The 12,645-nt window shown below is 31.5% G+C and overlaps 1 pseudogene across 1 annotated transcript in view; it reads right to left on the bottom strand.

Moving 5' to 3' along the window:
• The window catches only part of LOC306641387 (ubiquitin-conjugating enzyme E2 variant 1-like), a 50,210-nt pseudogene extending 38,133 nt beyond the window's left edge, over positions 1 to 12,077 (bottom strand). Inside the window, exons 1-2 of the transcript in view lie at positions 12,023 to 12,077; positions 6,345 to 6,428 (exon numbers count right to left, since the gene is read on the bottom strand). The product of the transcript in view is annotated as a ubiquitin-conjugating enzyme E2 variant 1-like (transcript). The remainder of the gene's footprint in view (positions 1 to 6,344; positions 6,429 to 12,022) is intronic.
• Between the last annotated feature and the right edge of the window lie 568 nt (positions 12,078 to 12,645).

Raw genomic sequence — 12,645 nt, 5'->3', positions numbered from 1 at the left:
GCTTGTTGGCCAAACCCACCTAGAATACGGTCAGCAGGTAAACAAGGGAAATGTGTTTGGGAAAGTCCAGCCTCCTGGGCACAGAGCAGGACAGGTCAGAACATTAAATGGTGGGGGAGGAAAAGCAAGCAGGACAAATAGAAAACAACTAACCCAAATGAGAAGTCCAGTCCTTTAATAATACTGGTTTGGAGCCTTCAGACCCACCCTTCTCCCTACTGTAAATAATATCCTTCTGCTTTTGGGATGGGAATAGGGATCCTCTCTCTACTTATTCAGAAAAAAAATAATGTATTGATATTATAAGGCAGTATGTGGGGAGCCATTCATGTTTAGCAGAATCAGGCTTGACTGAGCAATGGGATACTGAGGTCTGACTCCCAGGAACTGGCAGTCATGACAGACTGTTTCAGACAGCCAGTGGATAGGTGGCCCTATACAGATCTTGTTTACCCCTGAGGAAATGCTAATTCTCTAAGCAAATGGTTTCCCTAACTCCATCCCATCCTGTTCCTCATCCTTTTACCTATGTAACTATAAATAAAGGTGGTGGGGTCCTCCATTTTGCTGGAGGCCAGATCTGGTATAGCCCAATCTGTCACACCCCCTTCCATTTGAAAAGAGTATTGACTTGTGTTTATTGATTAGTTAAGTTTATTAGTAGTTAATTGATCACAAGCATCATTCTCTGACGGAAACTCTTCCCCTCATCCATGTGGGATGAGAAAAATCCCCCACAGTTGGTGCCCAAAACACAGAGAGTTCGAGAGGATTTTAGAAGAAAGAAATTAAGGCAGGTGTCTGGTCCTTTCTCCTAGAAACATGTGCATGTGAATAGCTTATTAATAGGAAGAGAAAGGAATTTTTTATTGTGTGATATTAAGCCTGGGGAATTCAACTCTAGAGAGAGAAATAAAAACACAAATCTATTCTGTCACATTCAATACTTAGCCAGAATAAAAATTCAGTGGAAAGAACATAACTTCCAGCAGACCTGGTCATTTTTAATCTCACAGGTCTGCCTGCATCTCTCTCCTGCAGTGCTGTGAAGCTTCACTGTGTGACTTTGTTCAAGACTGAGACCCAACTTGGGTGAGTTAGGTGCCAAAGTTTAGAATCCTGGGAAGAAAAGATCCTAATCAGGAATTCAGGGAAAATCTCTAACTTAAGGGAGGAAAAGTTACTTAGATATCTTGAAAACTATCTTAAAACAGAAGGGACACTATGTACAAGAGCTCATATTGTTCTTAAAGGCAATTCAGGAAGTTTGTCCATCATTTTCTGAGGAAAATTTCCTTGTACTTGGACCAAGATATTGATTAACAGACTTCAGAAGATTTGATCACAGGACTTAGAAATGCTGTTAAGATATTTAGATCTAAGAGTCAGGAATATTAATCCTCAAGGACATCTTTGTCTTCTGGGAATGTGTTAAGTAAAAAAAAAAATTTTTCGAAAATTGAAGTTAGCTCTAGGCAGGTTCCCTTACACAAAGTGATACTGGAGAATGGGGACAGGATCTCTATGTAAAAGACTGGAGAGCATTCAGAGTCAGAGGAAGATGAGTTAGCATGGGACCTCTGTAATTTGCATTTCAACAGTCCTGCTCCAGTGACCCACCTAGCTCCAAACTGTAAAGAATTTGGAGAAAACATGGCAGATCTGCATGGTTTTCATGGGCTTATTTCTAGACCCTCCCCTTGGTTTGCTGCACTTGAATGCTAATTCTTCTTAATTCTACAGAAGAAAAGGCAAATTAAATCTTAATCTTCTACTTAGTTAGTCTTCTACTTTCCTGAGTAACAATTTTCTGGGAAAAATAAAATAAATAAAATAAAATAAAATAAGGTCTCATAATTTTCTTTGACATCCAAACTTGTGTGATTACCAACTGGAAAAAAAATAATTAAAATACCCTAGGCATGAAGTTTCTGTTCAGACCAATAATTTCCTTCAGCTCCTTCCAAATCTCAGTCAAGGCTCACATTGAGATGTAAATGGAAGAAGACTGCAGACTCAGCAGAAGACAAGTCTTAGACACTGACCCCCTCCCCTGCCAAAAAAAAGGGAAAAAAATATTTTTTACCTGAACTTTGGCTAATATAAGCAAAAAGTAAATTGTATGGTGCTTTACTAAAATAATTAATGTCCATATCATTTTTTCCAGAACTCTTGTGTTTTCCTTAAATTCTCTATTTTTGAGCTCATAATTTTAATGTTTTTCTGATCAGCCCTATTTTTATTCAACTAGAGTTTTTGAACATCTGGTACATTACAATGGAGATTCACCTATAAAAAGCTACAAGGTCTTTGCTTTTGTGTTATGTGCGTATTATATTGTCTGTCTATATGTGTGCATCCATATATCATGTACATGATTTCAAAATTGGCCTATAGATGAGAACTCATGAATTAAAATTTAAAAATGGATACATATACCTTTAATTCATGTAAATTAGTAAAGTTTAATTTATATTGTGTGAACAACTAAAAATAAAAAGGTTTCTTTATAAACTCACATTTTTCTAGGTGGTCAAATAAATAATAAAATTGCTAATCCCTATATCTCTTGTTTCAAACAGTTTTCTTCAACAGGAAAGAGATGACTAATATTAATATCTACATTTGTTTGATGTCTTGACTTTTGCAGTTAAGAATAAAGAAATCTAATTTGAGGTAAATGGGATTAATTATACAAATTTTTGTTATAGGTATAATAATTAAGTATAATTATTATTATACTTAATGATTTACAAGGATGAAATGCTAACAGATCATCACTGGATACAAAAATGTCTACTAAATATAAAAACATCAGATACTCTTAACTAAAAAATATTTAAACATTAGATGTATTTGCAAACTGATTAATATAAAGAAGGTTTAAAATTCCTTTATTTTCTTTGTTCTCATTGAGAACCAAGATGCTAGGACTTAAACTATCAGATGTGATATATAAGGGTCTAAAAAATTTTTTTTTCACCTGGTAAAATAGAAGACTGTAACATATTTGAATAAATTAAAACAAAATTTGTACAAAATAATTTTCAAAAGGCTTATATATAATTAAATTGACTTTATATAATTAACACAATCAGCTAAGATTATTTAAAGCTTTTTATTCTTTAAAATCTACTGTTTCTATCATAAAGGCTATCTACAAATATGGATAAGATCTTTTCACAAACCCCTATTAATTAGACCTTCTAACTTAAGGGTAGAAGAAAAAGGAAGTACCTAAAACATTAATCTCTCATTCCAATAAAATAATTTCTTATGTCTGTTGACTTTTTATTATTTAAAAATCTAATTTCAAAGAAATTATAACTTATACAATTTGATGAAACAATAACTTATTTTAAAAATACCACCTTATATTCCAAATTTCTCTTTAAAAGTCAAATTTGATTAATATAAAATATCAATGACTATATTTTAATTAACTATTGTAATCAGTGCTGACTTATTATGCTAGTTGTATCCTAGTTTTCTAGATAAAGAAGTCTTTAAAATATAAGATTTGAAGGAACATTTTACTAAGTCAATGCTCTCCAAACTAAAGCTTTTTCAATAATGTTTACTTAAAAACTTATATAATAATAACAAATTAATTTAAAAATTATGTCATTTAATATTTTAAAATTAAATAAACATGTTATACAATTTTTATGTTACTCTCTACACTAAGAAGTAAACTATATTCCTAGTGACATTCAGGAGATACTGGCTTATTTAAAGGTTAACATACGAGATATAGAAATATTTTTACACCTTTCCCCAAGAGGGGATGGAAGTTCTCTTGACTTATCTGTTTCATGTTTCAGATGTGATACTGAATTATGCTACCTAATTTTTATTAATCCAAATAATTATATATGGAGGTTTTATGAAATAATATTCAGATAAGAGGCTAAAGATGGTTTCAAGATTAAGTAACTTACTTGAATTTTGTCAGGAAACCCACTTAGAAAAATTTAAGTACATATAAGACTCTTTTGAGGTTCTATCATCCATAAGCAACTATTATTAACATTTAGTAAATAACTTTCTAAATTGCTTTCCATAAATGAGCCAGGGGATATACCTATTTTATACACATAGAATCATATTGTTAATTTTAAAGCTAGTAAGATTTAGATTGCACATAATAAATATTCTTTTACATTACTTTTAATGCCAGATTTTTTTTATCATACACTTTATTTATCCAAAACCCTATATTGGACATTTGGATTATTTTTGCTACCTTAAAACCAAGGTTATTGAAGATATTCATACAACTATATCTTTATGCATAAAGATTATCTTTGCATACATCCCTTAGAATATGATTGATAGATCAATGACATAAATTCTAAGACTTTTAAAATAACTTATTGAATCACTATCCTGAATTCTAATAAGTTAATGTAAAATAGTAAAGTCATTACCTATAGAATAAACAGGTCATGAGACTGATTTTTCTATGTCTGTACTGACTCCATTTTATAACTTTGTAACTCAGCCCACTACTAGAGACAAAATAAAAACATATTTGGTTAAAAACTAGGCCTTATTTTACTGTAATGCCTTCTTCAACTCAACAACATTGACTTTAACAATAGGTAAATTTTATTAATTTTCCTGGTCAAATAGAAATATTTATTGTCACTTCTTATGGTTTGAATACTTGTACAATGCTAGGGCATTGTCTACAATTTAAGGCCAATAATACTCCAGTTTCTATCAATATTTTTCTACAATTAAAAAACAATAAAAAGGGGAAAACAGAACCCTATGTGAACCTACTTAATTTCAAAAAATTTTCTAAAAATTATATTAGGAGTCTAACCACTGCTGAGTGACACATTGAGTAATAAAATGCACCAGATTTTACAATAATGAGATCTTAAATCTCCAACCAAAATATTTGTATGAGCTCTATTGAGCTCTCAGGTAAGTGAAATACATGGGAAATCTGATGGGCCATTTCCTGGATTAACCTTTAATACACCCAGCAATGTAGGCTGGAGAATCAATCCCAGTACTTATTGATGATAGTCATATGATGGGAGGTTTCACAGATACTCACATTACACCTTCCATGTGACTGGATTTAATTATACTGGCTACAGTGGAAATTTATCTATATGCTGGTCCCCTGGTAGACACTCTGGTTGTCTAAAGGTAACCTTTGAGGAAAAGACAACATAAGGAATACCTAGGCCAGACAATTATACTGGCCCATGGAATTTAAGATTATATGTTCAAACAGTTATTAGGATGGGACTTTCTCATAAAAAGTCTATCATTTCTATGACATACTCACCAACATCTTACTGCCTTAATTGTTCTGCAATAGAATCTGGCACCTTTCCTAAATGAATGAAATATACAAATGTCTTGTCAATACTACCTTTATCTCTAAAGGTGGTGGATATGTTTTTGGATTGATCTTCAAAAATTGATAAAAGACAGTTATATCAAAATATCTTCCTCTAGAAGTTTCAAAGCCAGAAAGGCCTAACGTGGCAACATTGCCACTAAAAATATTTTGTTTTTACTTCTTCTTGAAAATAATTTACAAGCAACCATATTTAAACTAAATTTTTTATATAATGGAAGGTCTAAGAAACTAGGCAAATAATTGAATTATTTAAAACTATTTTCAGAATACAAAATAAGATTAGATATATAATCATTCTGATTTTTGAAACTCCATGTGCTTCTGACTATTACTCTATTGTTTGGATATTACTTTGCACTGCTGGTAAGAATGTAATAAATACCAAATTAGAATCCAAAAACTTGATTAATATTTCATTAGAAAGATGAGTAATTCAATTTATATTCTAACAGTTATTTCTGATTTGCTAATTTGGGTCCTATATATTTTAATGTATTCTTTTAGGTTTCTATCTCTTCCCACATGCATTATATCTATATCTACTCTGTCAAGATGCTATGGTCTCTGAAAGTTATTAATAAAATGATTGAGATCAAATTAAATACTTTAACAGCTATTATAAATATCAGTGATGAGCTTTTTACTCTCTGATTTGAACAAAGGCTTAAATGCCATAATGACTGAAAGCATGTCTGTATTGCTACAACTAAATATCACACTTTCCAATGGGACTAAGAGATAATTAGGAATCATCTAATGGATATTTGACATATCAATAATAATAACCTGGATCTTATAAAATCACATTGCCACATCCAGGATATTCCAGAAAGCAGAATTAATCTCATGGACTCTGCATCTCTAGCTGATCAAATATTTCCTAAATTGAATGGTATATTATTGTAATGACATGTTTGCTTCTAATTCTTTTTTGTATCAAGATAATATGTTGCCATACCCTCAGAACCAAGATCCAGGATCTCGAAGCAGCTCTCAGAACCAAGATCTGGAACCTCAGAGTAGCTGCCCATCATTTGTGTTTCTAAAAAGAGGAAAAGGGGAATATACAGGGAGCCATCCATGCTTAGCCGAATCAGGCTTGGCTGAGCCATGGGATACAGAGGTCTGACTCCCAGGAACTGGCAGTCATGAGAGACTGTTTCAGACAGCCAGGGAGTAAGTGGCCCTGTACAGAGGTGGCTCACCCCTGAGGAAATGCTAATTCTCTAAGAAAATGACTTCCCTAACTCCACCCCATCCTGTTCCTCACCAAAGCCCCTCCCAGTCTGGGCCCCTTTACCTATGTAACTATAAATAAAGGTGAAGGTGGGGTCCTCCATCTTGTTGGAGGCCAGATCTAGTATGGCCCAATCTGTCACATCCCCTTCCATTTGAAAAGAGTATTGACTCTTGAGTTTATTGATTAGGTAAGTTTATTAGTAATTGATCGCCAGCACCATCATCCTCTGACAGAAACTCTTCTCCTCATCCATGCGGGACATGGAAAACTCCCCACAGTAGATAGAAAAAAGTATTCTGAATGTTCTCACAAGAAATATACATCATGCATAACCATAGAAATGAAATGATATACCCCATTTGTATAAAATGAATCAAAATGCAGTCTGTAAAAAATTTAAAAAATAAATAAAATAAAATAAAAAAGAAAGAATAAAAGCAACCACAGGCAAAGAAAAAATAGAAATGATATTTGAACTGATAATATTAATTCATAATATATACATATTTTGTGAATTCACACAAAATATTAATTATACATAAAATAAACTAGAGCAAAACCTCCAAACATATTACCAAAACAACATTTATCTTCACATTAAATTCCAAACAATTCACCAGAGATAAAAAATTCCTGTATGACATGAAATGTATAGAAAATTAAGAAATGAAGAACTAAAACATAACCCATGAAGGATAATTGCTGTGATGCCTACATAACTGAAGACAAATCTGAAGTCAATGAGAAATGAGATAATTATAAAATAAAAATATTCTTCTTCCTAAATTTAGAATGAGTAATTCATATAGTTCTGGAAGAAATGTCCTTGCATCATATGCAGAATTAAAATAATTTCTTGGGAGGGGTTAGTGTTAGGGTTAGAGTTAGGGTTAGGGAGGGGGGCAAGAATGGAGGAAGGAAGGACTGTATAAAGGGAAAAGAGGGGTGGGAGAGGTGGGGGGAAGGGAAAAATAACAGAATGAATCAAACAACATTACCCTATGTAAATTTATGATTACACAAATGGCCTTTACGCCATGTACAAACAGAGAAACAACATGTATCCCATTTGTTTACAATAAAAAATATAGATTTTTTAAACACAGAAAAAAACATAATTTCTTTACTTCAATAGTTAATTCTCTTATATGAAACATCAACCTCATTTTAATAAGAATATTTTGCTCATAATTATGGAGAGTCTATTGTATTCCTAGCAATTTTTTTTCACAACTTTCCCCTCTATACAAATGTCAAGACAGTCTCATGAGAACTGGTCTACCCAGTTTTCACCTGAATGAATTGGCTTAGAAAATTTTTTAAATTTTGTGATATCACATATCATTATAAATAAAAAATTAATGTTTTCCCATTCAGAAGGAAATAATGTAATATACTACTAATGTAAAATGTATCAATATTCTCATTGCAGAATTGTATCTACAAGTCAATATCTGAATACATAATGTCATAAAAGTCATTCTTATGAAGTCATAAATAATACTTTCAATGAATAAGTCATATATTAGAACTTACATGAGTAAGAAGCAAGTAAAAAATGACAAAATTGGGATAGTGAGATTTTAAACAAGGAACTGAGGTAGGAATAAGTTCAATGTCCATAAAGTAGACTTTTCATTAGTTTATTAGTTTTCTCATAAATTATTAGCAATTTAAAAATTTTTTCAGTTCAAATCTCTTTTCTTCTCAATATATAGATGCATAGGGGGTGGGGAGATAGCTCAGTCAGTAGAGTGCTTGCCTTGTAAGCACAAGGCCCTGGGTTTGATCCCCAGCACTATATATATATATATATATATATGCAAACATGCATGCAGATAACACATATACACATATGCATGCATGACATTTATTACACCCATAGTTCAATTAACCCTAAGTTTTCACCAGATTGTAATACTTGTATATTTCACAAGGAATTTAGTTGCATGCCTGTAATCTCAGTGACACAGGAGGCTTAGGCCAGAGGACTACAACTTTGTGGCTCAGTCTCGTCAACTTAGCTAGAATCTGTTGCAAAATAAAAAGGCTTGGGTCTGTAACTCAGTGGTAGAGCATCCTCAGTTTCAATACCTAGCACTAAAAAAATGTATATTTTATAATTTTCATATGTACTTGTATGAATACACTATAGTGAATCTCACCATCATGTACATTCATAAGAATGGGGTCCAAACTAGAACATATATTCCATGATTGTTTAAATATATAAAATTGAATCTTGTCATGTATAATAAAAGAACCAAAAACTATATAAATATATATTTCAGTCTATGTAAATCACAACCAAAGTCTGGTTTGGGATTTTATTAATATATTTATTTATTTTTCATATTTTGTAGGCCCAAAATGGTGGCCTGTGAAAAACAATGTACAGTAAAATTTTAGAATATGAAATTTAGAAATCTGGGGCTTACCACCATGTTCCTATAACACCTAAGAACTATCAATCTCTCAGTAACTACACAATGGTGAAGAAATAAAAATATAACATGGTAACAGTTCTCCAAATAATTTGAAATTTTTTAACACTGGGGAAAAGGATTAATAGTGATCTTACTTCTAATCTACCTAATAGTATAGTACCATTAACTATAGCCTTATGTGAAATAGAATAATCTATCCTTCAAGATACAAAGTGTTACATAATAGAAAACACTGACTTATACTTAGTAAAAAATTATGTATAATCAGAAGAATATATTCCAATATTCACTGTAAAGTCACTGGAAACAATGCAGACTAAAGAATTTCAGGAATGAACTTTATTCTTCTGACATGATGCTAAGTCATACAAGATGTAAGAATTTTGTTCTCCAGGCTTCAAGAATAAGGTTATTAAGCTTGAATTTATAATGAATCTATATCTCTTCTGAGATGAGCTATCTGCACTATACTCCATATTTGTAAAATTTATACCATATCAAATAATGATGACCAGCAAACCTTAATGAAAATTTAAAGCTATTGCTACATTGTCTACAGGATTTTCCATCAGTAACACTTGTACATGTATATAATGTACAGATAAATTATTTGATACACCCTTAAAAACTATATTTTTTCCTATAGCATAAATATTTTTGCTGTTCTCTGAGGTGTACACTTCAGAAAATTTTCTTTTCATTCATTACACATGAGATTTCTATATAGGATCCATTACCTGATGTTGGAGAAGGTTTAAAATTTGAATACAGTCTTTACCATATTCTTTATATTTTAAGGGCTTCTCTGAACTATGAATTTTCTGGTGTTGAATAAAGCTTGATTAATTGTTAAAATTTTTGCCACAATTTTTACTTTGTGGCATTTCTCTCAACTATGAATTCTTTGGTGCTTAGATAGTGTTGAACAATCCTTAAAGGTTTTAATATTGTTTAAATTTGTAAGGTCTTTCTCTAGTATGAGTTCTCTTATGTTGAGTAAGTTGAAATTTGATTAAAAGCCTTGTTACATTTTTTACACTTGTAAGGTCTCTCTTCAGTATGAATTCTCTGATGTTTAGAAAGGGCTGAGTGACCCTTAAATGTTTTAACACATTGTTTACGTATGTACAGTTTCTCACCAGTATGAATTCTCTGATGTTGAGTAAAGGCTGAGGTTTGCTTAAAAGTTTTACCACATTGTTTACATTTGTAGGGCCTTATTCCAGTATGAACTCTTTGATGTTTTTTAAGGTTTGAACTTTGATTAAAAGCTTTGCCACATTTTTCACATTTGTAGAGTGTCTCTCCTGTATGAATTCTGTGGTGTGTAGCAAGGGCTGCACAGTCTTTAAAGGTTTTAACACATTGTTTACATCTGTAGGGTCTCTCTCCAGTATGAATTCTCTGATGCTGAATAAGACTTGGGATTTGATTAAAAGCATTGCCACATTCTTTACACTTATAGGGTTTTTCTCCAGTATGAATTCTCTGGTCTTTAGAAAGAGCTGAACAATCCTTAAAGGTTTTGACACATAGTTTACATGTGTAGGGTCTCTCTCCAGTATGAATTCTCTGATGCTGAATAAGACTTGGGATTTGATTGAAAGCTTTGCCACATTCTTTACAGTTGTAGGATTTTTCTCCCATATGAATTTTCTGATGTTCAGAAAGAACTGAACAATCCTTAAAGGTTTTGACACATTGTTTACATCTGTAGGGTCTCTCTCCACTATGAATTCTTTGATGTTGTTTAAGACTTGAAATCTGACTAAAAGCTTTGTCACATTCTTTACATTTGTAGGATTTCTCTCCACTATGAATTCTCTGATGCTAAGGCTTGGGTTTTGATTAAAAGTTTTGCCACATTCATTACACTTGTAGGGTTTTTCTCCAGTATGAATTCTCTGGTGTTTAGAAAGGGCTGAACTATTCTTAAAGGTTCTGACACATTGTTTCTATCTGTAGGGTATCTCTCCAGTATAAATTTTTTGATGTTGTTTAAGATTTGAAATTTGACTAAAAACTCTGACACATTCAGTATGAACTCTCTGGTGTTTATCAAGGCCTGAATAATTCTCAAAGACTGGAACATACTGTTTACATTTGTAGGTTTTCTCTCGAGTAATAATTTTGCAATGTTGAGTAAGGCTTAAGGTATACACATTCTTTAGGTTTGCAAGGCTTGTCTTGAATATATATATATTTGGTGGATGTTATGTTTTGAACATTGAGAAAGACTTTTCCACATTTTCTTTTAATTGCAAAGGAGGTCTTGAAAATAAGTATACTGATGTTTATGAGAATCTAAGTCATGGTAAAAGTTGTTATGAGTTACATTGCATTCATATGCTTCTACACCATATATATACACCAGTATTTATTGTGGCTACAGACTTTGCTACAAGTATTCATACCTTCATTTTATATATATATACAAATATATATATATATATATACAAATAAATACAAATATCTATATCTGCATTTTGATTAGGCAATAATGTGTAATTTACCACATGCAATAGTATTACATATTTTGGCATAGAGAGGAATTATCTGTTGATTACAGAATAATAAACTTTTTGTAAAGGAACTCTCAAATTTATGAAACATAGAAATGTCCTTTACTTTTAAATCTCCTGTACTTAAAAAAATTTGAGTGAAACTTTAACTCAATGTTTCATTTGAAATTGTTCAATTTGTTAACTGAAACATGATCTAAACCTCTTTTTATGTTTTCCAATTTTTCTTTAAGAGAAAAGTTGTATTTAAAAAATTTCTGTGGATATTTGCATATAGAAATGCATGGTTCTTCAAAAGTGACTAGCACATATTGAGTTTTTTCTTATATGTTATATGTTCTCGTTCTTTGTTTATAGTTAAGTATTTTGCAAGGATTGTTGGCATACATTTGTTGTTTCCATTAAACTCTCTGATCATCACACTCACCCACACTTTCCCATTTTTGGGTAAATTTTCGAGGCTGCAATTTCCAAATCTTCATTTTGTCCCTTTTTGTAATAAATACTTTACACCTTGATTTGCTGAAAAGCCTTCAGTACAATCAGAAGATAAAACTGAAAGAAATAAAAATACTAAATTATCTCACAAGATTCAGGTAAATACATTTGGTAAATATGATGAATGTAATTAGATAGTAGGGATATCAGTAGGATGAGATAGAGTAGTAAATACAAGGACAACATTTTTCCACAGATATATAAAATATAAGCAATCTTTTAAAACTAAGGAATGCAAAGACAATGCAGAGAAGATATCCTGAAAACAGATTTGAGGGATTTCAATAGTCTCTAGCATATCTGAATGCTGTCAGTAATGCCTGGATGCAGCCAATACAGTGATTGGGACAAATAACAGTCTTAAAAAATTTTTAAACTTTTTTATTGTTATTTATTGATTGATTTCATTGAAAAATTAAATTTTGTGTTTGCCACATACATAAGAATTTTTAAAGTATATATTTGCAATGCAATGACTATATACAGCTAAATAATATGTAAATTATTGGACATAATTATCATTCTTGTACATTTTTATCTATTATATTAGCT

This window comes from Sciurus vulgaris (assembly GCF_902686455.1).
Source record: "Sciurus vulgaris genome assembly, chromosome: 12".
NCBI lineage: Eukaryota > Metazoa > Chordata > Mammalia > Rodentia > Sciuridae > Sciurus > Sciurus vulgaris.
This window is presented reverse-complemented; position numbering and strand designations above follow the sequence as displayed.